The sequence below is a fragment of the Sturnus vulgaris genome, chromosome 2, assembly GCF_052056855.1.
Source record: "Sturnus vulgaris isolate bStuVul1 chromosome 2, bStuVul1.hap1, whole genome shotgun sequence".
NCBI classification, from domain to species: Eukaryota; Metazoa; Chordata; class Aves; order Passeriformes; family Sturnidae; genus Sturnus; species Sturnus vulgaris.
In genome coordinates, this window is record NC_142244.1 from 106,548,011 (window position 1) to 106,561,299 (window position 13,289).

General features: G+C 39.6%; 1 long non-coding RNA gene across 1 annotated transcript in view; it reads left to right on the forward strand.

The window, feature by feature from the left end:
- LOC148224951 (uncharacterized) overlaps window positions 1-13,289 on the forward strand; it is a 99,380-nt gene that overhangs the window by 13,214 nt on the left and 72,877 nt on the right. The gene's annotated exons all lie outside the window — the stretch shown is intronic.

Consider the following 13,289-nt stretch of genomic DNA (forward strand, 5'->3'; position numbering starts at 1 on the left):
CAGGAAGAGAAATAATATTATTGAACCTGATTTCTTAAAAACAAAATTAAAGGTAGCTAGTGGAAAGTCAGGGTAAAGTTGAGGAAGAATATACAGCTGCCCTGACCACTCTGCTCATCTTCAGGCTGGCACTATGGGTTACACAGATGCCCTCAACTCTAACTTACATTTTTTTGTATCAAGCATTATTGGTCTGGCACAGGGGCAATACACTTTCAGGTGACATACAGTTTAAATCTTACAACTTCTGTACTCTACTTTTTAACTCTGTTCAGCTTGATGCATTGATTGCCAAAAGCTTTTGCTTTTGAATAATTCAAGAAAGTCAGCTGTCAGTAGGTATATAATTTGGAGAATTGCCTTTGTACTTTTAAAAATCCTCGAGTGTGTGCCAGAAACTGACTGAAGCTCAATTTTAAGTTATGTACTAGAGCTCAACTTGTACTGAGTTGTATTTATATGAATAGACTCTATGGGTTTAGACTTCTCCTGTCAGTTTTTTACATAGACTCCAATAGGATACTGAAGAACAGTTTCATGTAGAGCTGTTGAACTCAGGGCTCATAGATCTGATGATTTCCATCAAGTTTTTCAATATGTCATGATACCTGAATGTCAATGATGCATTGCTGTAAAGCTGTGAGTATTGCCTGTCTAATTTTTTGTTATTGCAAGGCACTAGAGCCACTTGAATTCAATCATGGAATGAAAAGGTAAGAACTCTCTAAAAAAAGGAGAGAGAGAGAAATATTAAAAAACTCGCTTGGGAAACGTGGGCATCCTGGATTGCACACATCTGAAATATGGATGCAGAAATTAAAACAAAATAAATAAAATATAAGCTATTACATATAATTAATTTGTATAAACTAAAACATATGGCTCACAAGCACATGACAAGATTAAGCTGAAACCTAATACATGTAAAATGAATGCATATAAAAATAAGTCTGATGAACTCAAGGCACTTAACACACTGAGTAACTCTTGAACAACACTATGAGCCTTATGGTCTCCTTGTTACTGAGGTGCTGCATTTTTGTAGTATGACAGTGCTGCTTGGTAATCAAACCTCTGCTGTGTTCTGAAATCTGCAGGGATGTGATATTTAAACCTGCAGAGTCCACATTTGCCAAAAAGCTGGAAAAGGATTTTCATGCCTGCCAGAAATACATTTCAAATAGGACACATAGAATCTACATATACATCTATATAAAAACATAAATATAGATTTATTTGGATCTGGATTATATTTTTTCCTTGGAAATGGGATACATAATTTTAAATCTTTTAAAATGTGTGGATTAATATGTCTGTAATCATTACATGTATGATTAAACAGCAATTTCTCTTTACCAATGCATTGCAGTGTATTCAAAGCAGTAAAATACAATGCCTTTAGCAAGATGCCATTCCTCTCTTCTGCAATCCACCATGTGGAGGAAGAAATTAAGAGACACGAGGTGAGCAACAGTGCCAGTGCCACCAGGATGATTATGTTTCCTTTTATCTGAATCCATACAGCTCTCTTGGCTTGCTAGTCTGCAGTTAGGGGAGAGGAAGAACGAGATGCTCAAGAGTTAAATGAGTGTCGTGGTATCAGCTTTGAAGTATTGGCCTGAATTTTACTCCCTCAGTCATATGTCTCTTCCTAATCCTGTCAGAAAGAGAACTCTGTGCTTGTGACTTTTATCCCATTGTGGGGTCAGTTCTCATATGATCCTTAAGTTATTTTCCAGTTCTCTGGTCCAGTGTCCTGATTTGTTCCAGCACCAGGATGGTAGCTGAGTTTTTATGTAGGGCAATTACTTTTGAAAAAAAAAAAAAGAAAAATTTCCTTGAGTTTCTGTTAACATATGTTCTGCTGTGTACAGTCTCACTGAGGTAGATATCATAATTGTGGATGAGGTGGGAAAGTTAATTGTAAAGCTTTAGGCTTTTTTTTTTTTTTAGCTGTTAATTTTGTTAATTTTCTGCCCTTTGAACCATGAGAATTGCCCTAGATTTTTTTCTGTGAATGTTCAATTATTATGCCACTCACCTCATTCCAAGCTACTATTTTTCCATTTCCACTTTTATTTCCTACTGCTCCATTCCTGCTTCTCTTTCCTTTATTGCTCCACTCTGATTTCCTTCATAAAAATCTTGTTTTCTATTTCTCCCTTACACCTCTTCATGTTTTTATCTGTGCCACTTCTTCAGCTTCTCTCCCCCTTAATATTGTTACCTAGTCTAGAGTACAACCTTGCCCAATTGTGTAGTCTTCCTGCAAACCAGCCATGTAGCCATTGCTGAAGAAGTAATGCATAACCCATAATAATTGGCAGACTAAAAAGTTTTGAAACAATATTTTTTTCCCTGATGGTGGGCTGAGTTGTTGACTTGAGCTAAAATATCTTTTATTTAACTTTAAAACAATTGTCTTACCCAATCACAATAATTTTTCTTCAGTTTTGAACACCAACCTCTGGGCTAGGTCTAAGACTATGTTTTATATGGTCCTGTGCAGGGAGGTAAATCATAGCAAACACCTTTGGGCTTCTCTAGTTCCAACCCATTATTTTGTAGTGTAATGGAAGCAGAAGGTGTTTACTAAAACATAATTAAGACTGTGCAAGCCTCTCAGAACATTTTCTACTTGTCACATGAAAAAGGGAGATTTTCTAGACTCAGTACTTGTTTTGCCTGACAGTGGCCCAGGAAAGCTGCGACCCTTGTGCCTGACCAGCCTGTCAGTGTCCTCTAAGGGGGACCCTCCTCTGGGTAGTACTGCTGGGTCAGAGGCTGGTCTGACTCACTTTTCCAGGAGGACACATCAACAGCATAAGGGACAGCCCTCAGCAGGTTTTCCATATTTTTCAAGTATGTTCCCTGCTGCCAGTGACTGCCTGTAAAGGACTCACACTCACAGTTTACAGACTCTTTATTAATAGAAAACTGTGGTAGGTGAAGGTTTGATAGTATCTGTCAGTGGTAGTATCTGACTTCAAAAGTGTATTCAAAGCAATGCACAGACAAATTCAATACCCAATAAAAGCATTCAGCCACAGAGTGTGGCTCTTACCCAACAGGCATCCCTATGAGGGGAGGAGACAGGTTCAGCTCATTGATGGATCCCAGCAATTACATTGGAGTATTGCCTTACTTCTTCCCAGTCTCTACCGAGTTTTATACTATTTCTGCATGTTTAGGTAGAGCTTGAGTCACTCCAGTCATGCATAGCTTGGTTACTGATTGGTGTAATTCACTTTGCTGTTAAAGGAGCAGTCAATAAAACATAGAGCACGTGCACATTGAGGGGTGGTTGTACCTTGAGGGGGTACCTTTGGGATGTAGCTGTGTGCTAATATTACAATTAGGTTATAATGAACCAAGTTCATCTGAGGAGAGTGATTTCACCACAGCTGCTGCCTTGGCAGCAATACATCTCCTCCTCTCTCCCCTGGCTGACAGGTGTTGTGGGGTTTATCAGATACAAAGCACCTCTGAATTCTCCTCCCTATGAGGAATTCCAGCTGAGCCTGGCTGTGGTGTCTCCACTCTGCTCCATGCTCCATTCCATCCCTCTTAGCAGGTGCTATGGTCGCAGGTTGTGTGCACATGGAATCACCGTGGGATAGGTTTCCAGTCTGCCAACCACATTCCATCCGGGGGCAGCAGCTGTATTTTACCCTATAATTTCTGTACTTTTATAACTTTTGTTACAATGTGAATATAACCTCTCAGTTTCCTATAATTTTACCCCCAGCCATCTTTCCACTTTAATTAGTAAGGCTTTCTTAAAAAACAGCTGAATCTGGGAGCCCTGAGCTTCACAGTCCTTTCATACAGGGCTTGTACCAGGCAGACCTTATAAAAAGGCTTGACTAGGATGCAGCTTTGATATTTCAGTATGCCATAATATGTAACTTTCAGAGCTTCTATTATTACTTAACTTGTGAGAGTATTTACTGAGTCTTTATTAGAAATAGGTTTCCAGGTTTCTCTGCTTTTATCTTGCCACCTACAGTATTTAGTGAAGTCTAACTTGGAAGGAATTTTTTTGTTTTATTCTCTAAGTGATCCAGTCCTAACAATGAGTCCATGATGATCAATTTAATTTAATTTATGTTTTGTCATAAACTGTTACCTTCTTGACTTGTCTGTGTAATATGCAGCCTCACTCAAAAGAGCTGTTGGATACATTTTCAATTGCTTTATGTGAGTCATTGTTCTAGAGGGAGCTTTTATTATGGATTGAATACCAAGGATGATACATTTACATGTATAAGAACAGATACATGCTCTATTAGATTTATACCTGTTTCCAAGGTTTGCATATATTCACGAATACACATTTGCATTAGTATGCATACAGACACTCAGGGTCTTGGAGACAGAAGCATAAGAAGGAAACATTGGGATGCTGCCAAGAGGAACTACAGTATCTTTGGTCTGATTATTATTCATTATTTATTCCTGTTGCTGCATATGACAAGGTTGTTCATACACAGTTGTCCCTATCCTTGCATAGTCACTTAGGCTGCTTGTCTTTGTTCTGTGCTAAAGCTGCAACTTCAAGAACAACAGGATGTGAGAGAGGAGGAGGAAAGGTTGACTCTGGACATGCTGAAATGTCAAAAAAGTCCATATAAAATAAAAAGCTGAATACCTACCAGCAGAAGTAACTATGTTTAACCTCCTGCAAGTACATGAGCAACTAATCAGCAAATAACAAAGAACATGGTACAGGGAGAGCAGTTTATAAACAGGTGAGAGTGGACTATAATAATTAGAGAAGTAGACCAGATCTAATTAGAGACCTTCCCACTAGAGCAGTAGAATTTAGGATTAAGGTGTGTGTGTTTGCTTGTCTGTTTCTGGCAACTACTTTATGTTGTTGGGGGCAGGCAGGACAAGCTGCTCAAGCATAAGGTTTTTGTGCATCTCACCCCACCTTGCCATCTGCAGCATGTGTGGACATCTCTGCATCAGTCACACTGAGCTCTAGATGCATAGCCAAGGCATTTTGAGTTTAGTTTATCTGCTGGTTTTGGGTATCTGATTTAGGATGAATGGTGCTGTGGTCGTGCTCTCTCCTCTCCACTCCCCGCAGTGAGGACCCTGCTCCTGGGGACACCTGCAGCACATACTGAAGATATCTGTGTTTGATTAAATGACTCAAATGACTTTTAACTGAACCTTGGGAGCTGGCCGCGTTTCCTTTTGCCCTCAGTAAGCATGAGGCTAGCTGTACTGCCAGCACTATAGTGAAAGATTTGGATAAGGGTAATTTATCTTGCATTTGCAGTAGGATATGCCTGCAAATGTGGCTGGTCACTAGTGTTCCACTGAGAGAAACTGTCATGTGTGATGCAGTTATCCTGACAGGAAAAGTGCTTCTATTACTACTTTTTTCTGCTTTGTGAGTGAATATCAGCCAATGTGACAAAGCAGCTTAGATTTTTCGCTGGTATAAACTAAGCCACTGACAGGAGTTGGCCTTGTAGTTGTATCTGTGTGCAGGCTCAGATCTGGGACCCGTGGAAGCATCAATGCAGGAATCTGCTGGGCTGGTCCCAGAGGAATAAAGTAACATCAGAGATGAGATGGGTGAGGGATGAGGGGTGGAGTCCTTCAGAGAGCGAGTCACAACACACTGCGTAAACTTGCTCCCCAGCATTAACTCCACAGGAAATTTTGGATGTCTAAAGTTTGATCCTGGCAACCATGTACAACTGAGAGCAAATATAACTGATAAACACACTGAACTAAATGAAATTGTCATTATTTGATTTAAATTATAAAGTGAAAATAAAAATTAATTTCAAGTTGGTTTCTGATTGTTATATTTTGCTATGCTGAACTCTGCCAAAACATTTTTTTTCATTTTCAAGTTTATCTTTTTCTCCTGATTTGCTTGGCAAACTGTAACATTAAAACGGAACAAGGACAAACTTAATTTAAAAAACAAGCAGTGTTTCACATCTGCTATCAGAGACAATAGCCAGCTTTTGATGTGTGATTCTGATAGCATCAAAATGAGAAAGCCTGGCAGTGATGCCCTGTTTGGTAATTTTAGAAGGAGGTTTTGGAGCTTACTTTGGGCTTTCTGAACTATTTGAATTATTTACTGGCACCCACAGGCGAGTAGCATTTTACAGTGTGTTAAAACCAAGCTTTGATATCTGAAAATAGTCCTTTGGTAGAGCGCTTGTTCTTCCTTGATTCTCACATAAGCTGCATATTTATCATAGCTGAGTGATAAATGGTAAGATTCTGCTGTTTTATATGCAATGAAATGACAAGGTCAGTTTTAATTAAGCTGAGATCAAGCCCAGTCTGTATTGCATACTTCTGATTAGGTTACTTCAAATTAACATAAGTTTTTGGAGACTTCACTGAAGTCAGTGGTGTTAAACACCAGCTGTGCTGGCAGATAAGCGTGGGATATAAGAAGGAGATAGAATTCACATTGAAATTAGCACTTGGCACAATATAATTCTCTGATTGCAAACTATGCAAAGTTGCCTGCGCTAATTGGTTGATTTTATTTGAAGCAGATGTTGTTAGCTTTCCCACTAATGATCTGGAGAGAAATTTTTTTTGAAAGACATGCCATGTTAGGTTCTCTGCAGTATAATAAGCTAATTACAACTTTAAGTACTTGCAGTAATTAGCACAATGTGTATAAAGTGGTCCTGATCTTTTCACCCTGCTGTATTATTGTTAGGACATGTAAAAAACAAAAAAAGTGAGCTAGCTGGATTTAGTTCCCCCAATCTAGCTTTTTGTTTTCACAGACCTTTATATTAAAGAGATAATGAGCTAGACTTTTATCCTCACTTTTAAGCACACCAAAAAGTTTTAAACCTTTCTCCTGTTTAACTCTCTTCTCTAAATCAAATCTGTTTAGTTTTATCTATGTCAATTGAGGTAAAGTCTTCCAGCATCTTAAAAATCCCATTAGTAAACAGCTCTGTACAGTAACAGAGTATTTGTTCTCTATTAACTTATTTAATCACTTGCCCATGGATTACCGAGATCTAAAGTATATCTGATCTATAGAAAGAAAACAAACAAACCCACCCTGGAAACTTTCTCCTTTCAGGAGCAATTGTGGTCCTTGTGGTTTGTACTGTCAGTGATTATAAACTACTGCCAGTTTGCAAAATAGATACAAGAAGACCCAGCTAGTGATCCTGCCTGCAGAAAGAAGGAAAACCAAAATGAGTTATATGAAAATGGTGAATCAGATATTATCCTCGTAATCCCTTCTGAAATTCAGTGTGAACGTTGCAGATGGTGGGTACACTCTAGAAATGGCTGTTCTGAGAAAACAGCTTAATAAACACTGCAGTTTAGCTAGTGGTCTCCTGACGTGGTTTGGTGAATCTTGCTCTTCAGAAACCTCCACCACCTATTTACACTGAAGGTGCTTTCACTTCCTAGGAGAAGTGAACTGGAAGGACTGGAAGCCAGATAGAACCATTTGCACAAATATGGTCACATTTCCCAGTTCCCTGTTTTTGTGGGCTGAGGGATGACACACTCAACTGTCAACGTTATGTCATTTCAGGAATGCCTCTGTGGCCCCAGCCACTCGTGTCACACACATATGCTGCCAGAGACTGGTGCCATATGGCATCTCCTTGCCACCACCTGAGAGAAGGGTCAGGGGACTGTCTCCCTGTGTTTGTTTTCTGGGAAAATGATTTACTGCCTGGAACTTCAGGGGCAGACATTTGCAGGCAGCAGGAGCCTCCAACAGGTGTTTTGTGGGGCTGTGGACAGAAGCCTGCTTGGGTGGGCTGAGCTGTGCTGTTTGCAGCCCTTGCATGGTCCTGAACAGCTGCTTGCACAGACTGGCACAGCAACAAAGAGGGGACAAAGTCAAATCCCACAAAGTCTTGGGGCAGGCATGTACAGGGATGTCCATGACGCTTGAGGGGGTAGAGCAGGAGGGAGCTTTTGACACTGGGCAGTTGGGCTGGACCCTTGCTGTCTGAAAGATCCTCTCTGACAAAGTGCTTCAGGCCCAAATGTTTATTCTTTAGGTCCTTTTAACTGCGAGTCCTATCTGTGAACAGTGTTTCCTCTTGGTGTGGAACAGAAGAGTTTCAACCCATCATGTTTTCTCCTTTTTTTCCTTTTCCTTTTCTATACTGGTTCTCAAAAGAAATATGTCCTTTGCAGTTAGGGCATGGGTTGAGCATCCTTGTGCACCTCTCTGCAAAGTGCATCTAAAGATGGTATTCAAAAACAAATCTTGTATTTAGCATGGCATATTTCACTGAGATATTCCTGGGTTAGAAAAATGACACAAAGTTTAAAATACTAATTTTATAATAAATAAACTGGTAAGCCTACGTCTTGAGAATGTGAGTGAAAAAAGGAAATATTTGTCATTATGGCAGTGGTGAGCTTTAAGGAAAACCCTTGAGTTAGCACTAAATCATCACTCAAAATAAACCACAACTTGATTTCTGTAACTCCTTCAGACCAAATTAATAACTTTTATTGCCTTGGGCAAATCTTCTAGCTGTGGGTTTAAGCTAAAGCAAACATGTTACTTTCCTTCAGTCTGAAGAATTGACAAGTAAAGATTCCTTGTTATTTTAATCTCATGATTCAATCTCCTGCTGCATTAATTTGGTGATTTGACTAATTGGTGGTTTAACCTATTATTAATGTTCCTCCATTAATTTCCTGATGCAATTTTAATGACATCTTGATGTCACTATTGAATTAAAGTCTGTTTAGTCTAAGAACAAAAGAAAGTAAAGCAGTAGTTTTAGATGTTGTTATCTATTTGCTGAATTTGAATGTTTCTCTTCATTTTAATAAAAGTCTGCATGTTTTTAGTATAGCAGATTGGGCTTTAATCCTGAATAAAGCAATTCATTTTCCCAAGAATTTCTGTGGTTTTAACTAAAATAAACAGAGTCCATTACACTGTTCCTAGGTCCTACTCCAAGGACTGCATGCAATGCATGTAAAAGTCTCCATGTGAAAAAGCAATATCTGGGTCAAGTGGTGGTGACCATGAATATTCCCTCTGGACTATAGAGAAGTAATGAAGCAGAAACAGTTCTTGGCTATGCTACAGCTCATCCTAAGCTCTCCACACAAGTCTCTTCTTGTGGTTGTACCTCACTGCCTGCTCTTGATTAAATGAGGATCTCACTTTATTCCCTTCACTTTTTACATGTTTCATCTGTTTGTAATGTAAATGTATCAGAGCAGAGACACTTTTTCACCTGTATTTATGATCTCTACAATTTTGGTTGGGACCTTGAAGGGCTCTATGGAGCACATCAGTAATGGCAGCTGTGTAATTAAACCTAGGTAATACCGGATATGGTGGAACCATAGTTATTTATAAGCAGAAACTAACAGAAAGAGTGACTCTACTGCTTCTGCAGCCTTGCAACTGCTTTTCTGAATCATGCCTGCATCTCACCCAATCTGATGCAGAGAAGAAAAAGATGTGTTGACAGAGATTGTAAGAAATGCCATGAGGTGAACAGTCATCTTGTTTTCTAATTTATTTAGTGGTGTAGTGTGCAGCTTGCAGCGGGATGAGCTGTGCAGCTTGGCCAGCAACAGATGTGGTGACAATGTGTGTCTGGCACGCAGCACACACTGGAAACATCTCTACATCCCTGTCCCTCTTTGGCTGAAGAGACTCTAAGGTCAAGGCACTGTTACCTAGCAACTAATGAGAGCTGATTAATCCATTTGTGGGCGTCACAGGCTGCAGTGATGTATGGGAGCCTGTGCTTCTACTATTCGTGTAGTGGCAGGAAAAGCAAGTACCAATAACATCAGTCACGACATCAGTAATGCTGGCAATGACACCATCAGATGTGTAAATAATAACAGCCAAAACTGACTGTCCATTTTCAATGCTAGCATCAGATTTTGAATTTCTAACTTTCATTATTGCTTCTTTGAAGACTTGGTAGAAATGGGATTTATATGTGAAGGAAATTAGATTGTAGATATGGGGAAATTTGGTTTTTCCAGAAAAACAAATTGTTGACTTTCCAGTGGGCTCCCTGTGAAAGCAAAGCTTCCCCCATCTTCAATGTATGATTAAGCACAAATGCTTAATCAAACTAAAAGAAAGTGAAACTTTTCTGAAACCAATTCTTTTGCATTTTAAGGGCCCCTAAAGAGTTAAATAAAAATAGAACATTTTATAATGCATCTGCTTTCTGTCTGCACCACATGCTCCAGAAGGGCAGTGCTTCACCTTGTCAATGTCTAATGAACTGTGCAGTTCCATATGATTTATCATTGCTGGTGTTCCACCAGGAATGATCAATAATATATTCTATATAATTTCTTTTTTACTTCCAAATGCACCCAGCAGGGTAGATAAGCTTTCATTAAATTGTTGGAAAAAAGTAGAAACATTTTCCATATTTTTACAAAGAAAACTTTAGCAGACTTGGTTTGTGTTTTAAAGCCTTAAAGTCAAAAGCAAAACTATCTTTCTCATACAGTTTGCTTATTTTTAAATAAAAAATCTCTTGAAAAATATTAAGACCTTATATGTGAGAAAGAGACTTAAAAGTGAATAGTTTTAACTGAAGAGATAAAACTTTAAAGAATGCATTTTTCACAGTTCAGTTTAGACAAGAAAGCCAGAAAAGCAAACTCCCAGAGGCTCCAAGACCAGCAAATAAGCAGCAAAGTTTGGCTGACACTCAGCTGAAGTAAAATGCTAGTTTTTTTTATGCCCTTCATCTTCCCACTCCCTCAAATGCCTGTGACACCTTCCATTTTCAGGCATTAGTTTTACATTCTTTCACCAGCTTAATGGTGTAATGGAGGGCAAAATTATCTCCCCTTAAATGACCAAATTGTTTTGCAGACAGAAGTGAAGGAAGAAGGCCAATTCTCTTGCTGTAACCAGACCGATCTGAGGTATAAAACATATTTTGCCTCTCCCTATCATGATTGCTTACCCTTCTCAATCTTGTTTATTCTGAGAGAATTGTGCTGGAGAAATTTCTTTCTGATTAGTGATTAGACACAAAAGGAAATGTGGACTGTCTTACCCACTCATTCAATTTCCTTTGTGCTAGGCTGTTACCAACACTTAGGCTTTCTAACCAAACATTCCTGAGAAGCTATTTCTTGTGTGCTGTATTCAAACTCCCTAAATAACACAGGGATCACAAGCCTGCCCCTTGACCAAGGGTGCTTTGAAGCTGGAAATGTGTGTTCTGATTTGCCTTTCTAAATCTTTGTGAACTGTGTGGGAAATGGCTGATGCTGGCTGAGGAACATTTGATGATGCCTGCAGCACAGACCTTGCAAAGGAGCAAGGACCTCAGCCCACAAAGTCAGACATGACAGTCAGAGAATGGGGGCACACCAGGCTGTCTTCTGCAAGTGTATTTAAACCCTAACTTATCTCTGGAGCTTCAGAGGGGCAGCTGAATGGTCAAAAGTATGGGAATATACAGCTGGTTTTTCAAGCAAGCGAAGATGCCTTTTACATATTGTTTAAACACCCTTACCCTGCTCTCCTACCTCTCCATCACTGTCTCCATAACTCCCCACCACACAGATAGCAAACATGGCAGAATGGCCTTTAAAGTCTTTACAAGAAGGAAGAAGCACTTCCACTGTAAGTCTCACTAGATTTAATACGTGTTTGTTTTAATTTTTTATTTTTAAGTGTAGAAAAGAAGGGGAAAGGAGCTTCAGTTTTGTTCCTGATTTATCAAATGGCTTGTGTTGGAAGGGACTCTAAAGACCATCTAGTTCCAACATATAAGGGGACATTCATCTGAGAGGCAATTGTGTATATACAAAAATGTTTGCAGAAGGCACATAAAAGGTGTTTAAAAACCCAGCTCTAAAAGAAAACATGTTGGAGGGAGCAGGGAATGGATGACAAAAGAGACATGACAAGCCTGGACTGTGTTTTGCAATTAAATTTTTTTCTTCACAGGCTATTTATCTGCCCTTACTCACTTCTTTCCTAAGTCCAGGCCTGCCTCTCTTTGTGGTCCTCAGAGTTTAATCATCTCACCCAAGCTGCCCAGTTGTCCACCATGAACTGATGCTCCTCTCCAGCTTCAGAAGTGGGAAAGGGGTGAAGCAGTCCCACACTGTGAACATTCAGGAGCTGCTTGCAAAGAATTTGGCTTCCAATTTATGAAGATCCATGACCACATCAGCCTGTTTAAAGGTAGTTTAAACATACCTACAAAGACAAAGAAAAGTGTATTAAGAACTTCTTTTGGTGCTTTGGGAGCTGCAGGGCAGCAAATGGAGATCTGTGGACAGCACCTGGCTCTTCATGTTTCCAGCCTGGGAAGAGGTAAAAAGGTCAGGGCTGTGGAGGAGGAGAATGGGGAGTGATGTTGCTCCACAGTTAACACAGGGAATATATTTCTGTTAAAAGCAAAACTAGAACTCCAGATTTTCATCCTAATTTAATCATATAAAAAATTCTATAGTGTCAGCATCTGAGGCCCTGAGTTCTAGAAAAAGCAAAAGAATCAGAATTCAAAGGTTTTTGTAGCTCTTACTAACATGGTTTATGTGAACGAAATAGCTCCTAAAGCCTCAGATATCCGTAGAAGTAACTCGACAAAGTTTCTTCTACAACCTCTTTTCAGGACATACATCAATTTCATAGGTGGCTTGAGAGGGTTTAAAATTGAACTGAAGGATAGCAGCACTTTAGTTGTCCAACACGTGACTTGTACTAAGAGCCCTCTCTTGCCAAGCAAACTGGATTCTGTCTGTGCCTGTCTGGGGTATGTATTTGCTCTCTGAGGCTGCTTGGTCCTCCAGTTACACATTTAACAGCTTTCTTAAGTGTTCTCCAGCTATTTTTCCTCTGCTGTCAATATCTGCAAAGAATAATGCTCAGAATAGTTTACACAAGTGCAGAGCAGGCCCATTTCCTACTTAGAGGAGTGCACTGGTAAATGTCACTTTATTCTTCAAATGGCTTGGAGCTGGTCCTTAGCTTTACATTGCTGGAAGCAAAGTTTCAGGGCCATTTCACCAGGACTCTGAAGTGTCTACACTGAGCTGTTACAAGAGGTACACTTAGCAAAGGAAAGACTTGCATCTTTCTTGGGGAATAAGAAATACCCTGTCTTAACAGGCAGGAGAAGTCTTCACCATGGACTAGAAAGGGATCACCAAAGCCTGTCTCACCTCTGGTAAAGACAGAGTTTAAATTATGAGCATACAGTGCATTACTCCTTGTTTTGCCAGCAGAAACTTTGTGTTTGGAGAGCCATCAGCTTCTCCTGAGTCATCTCAGACCACCA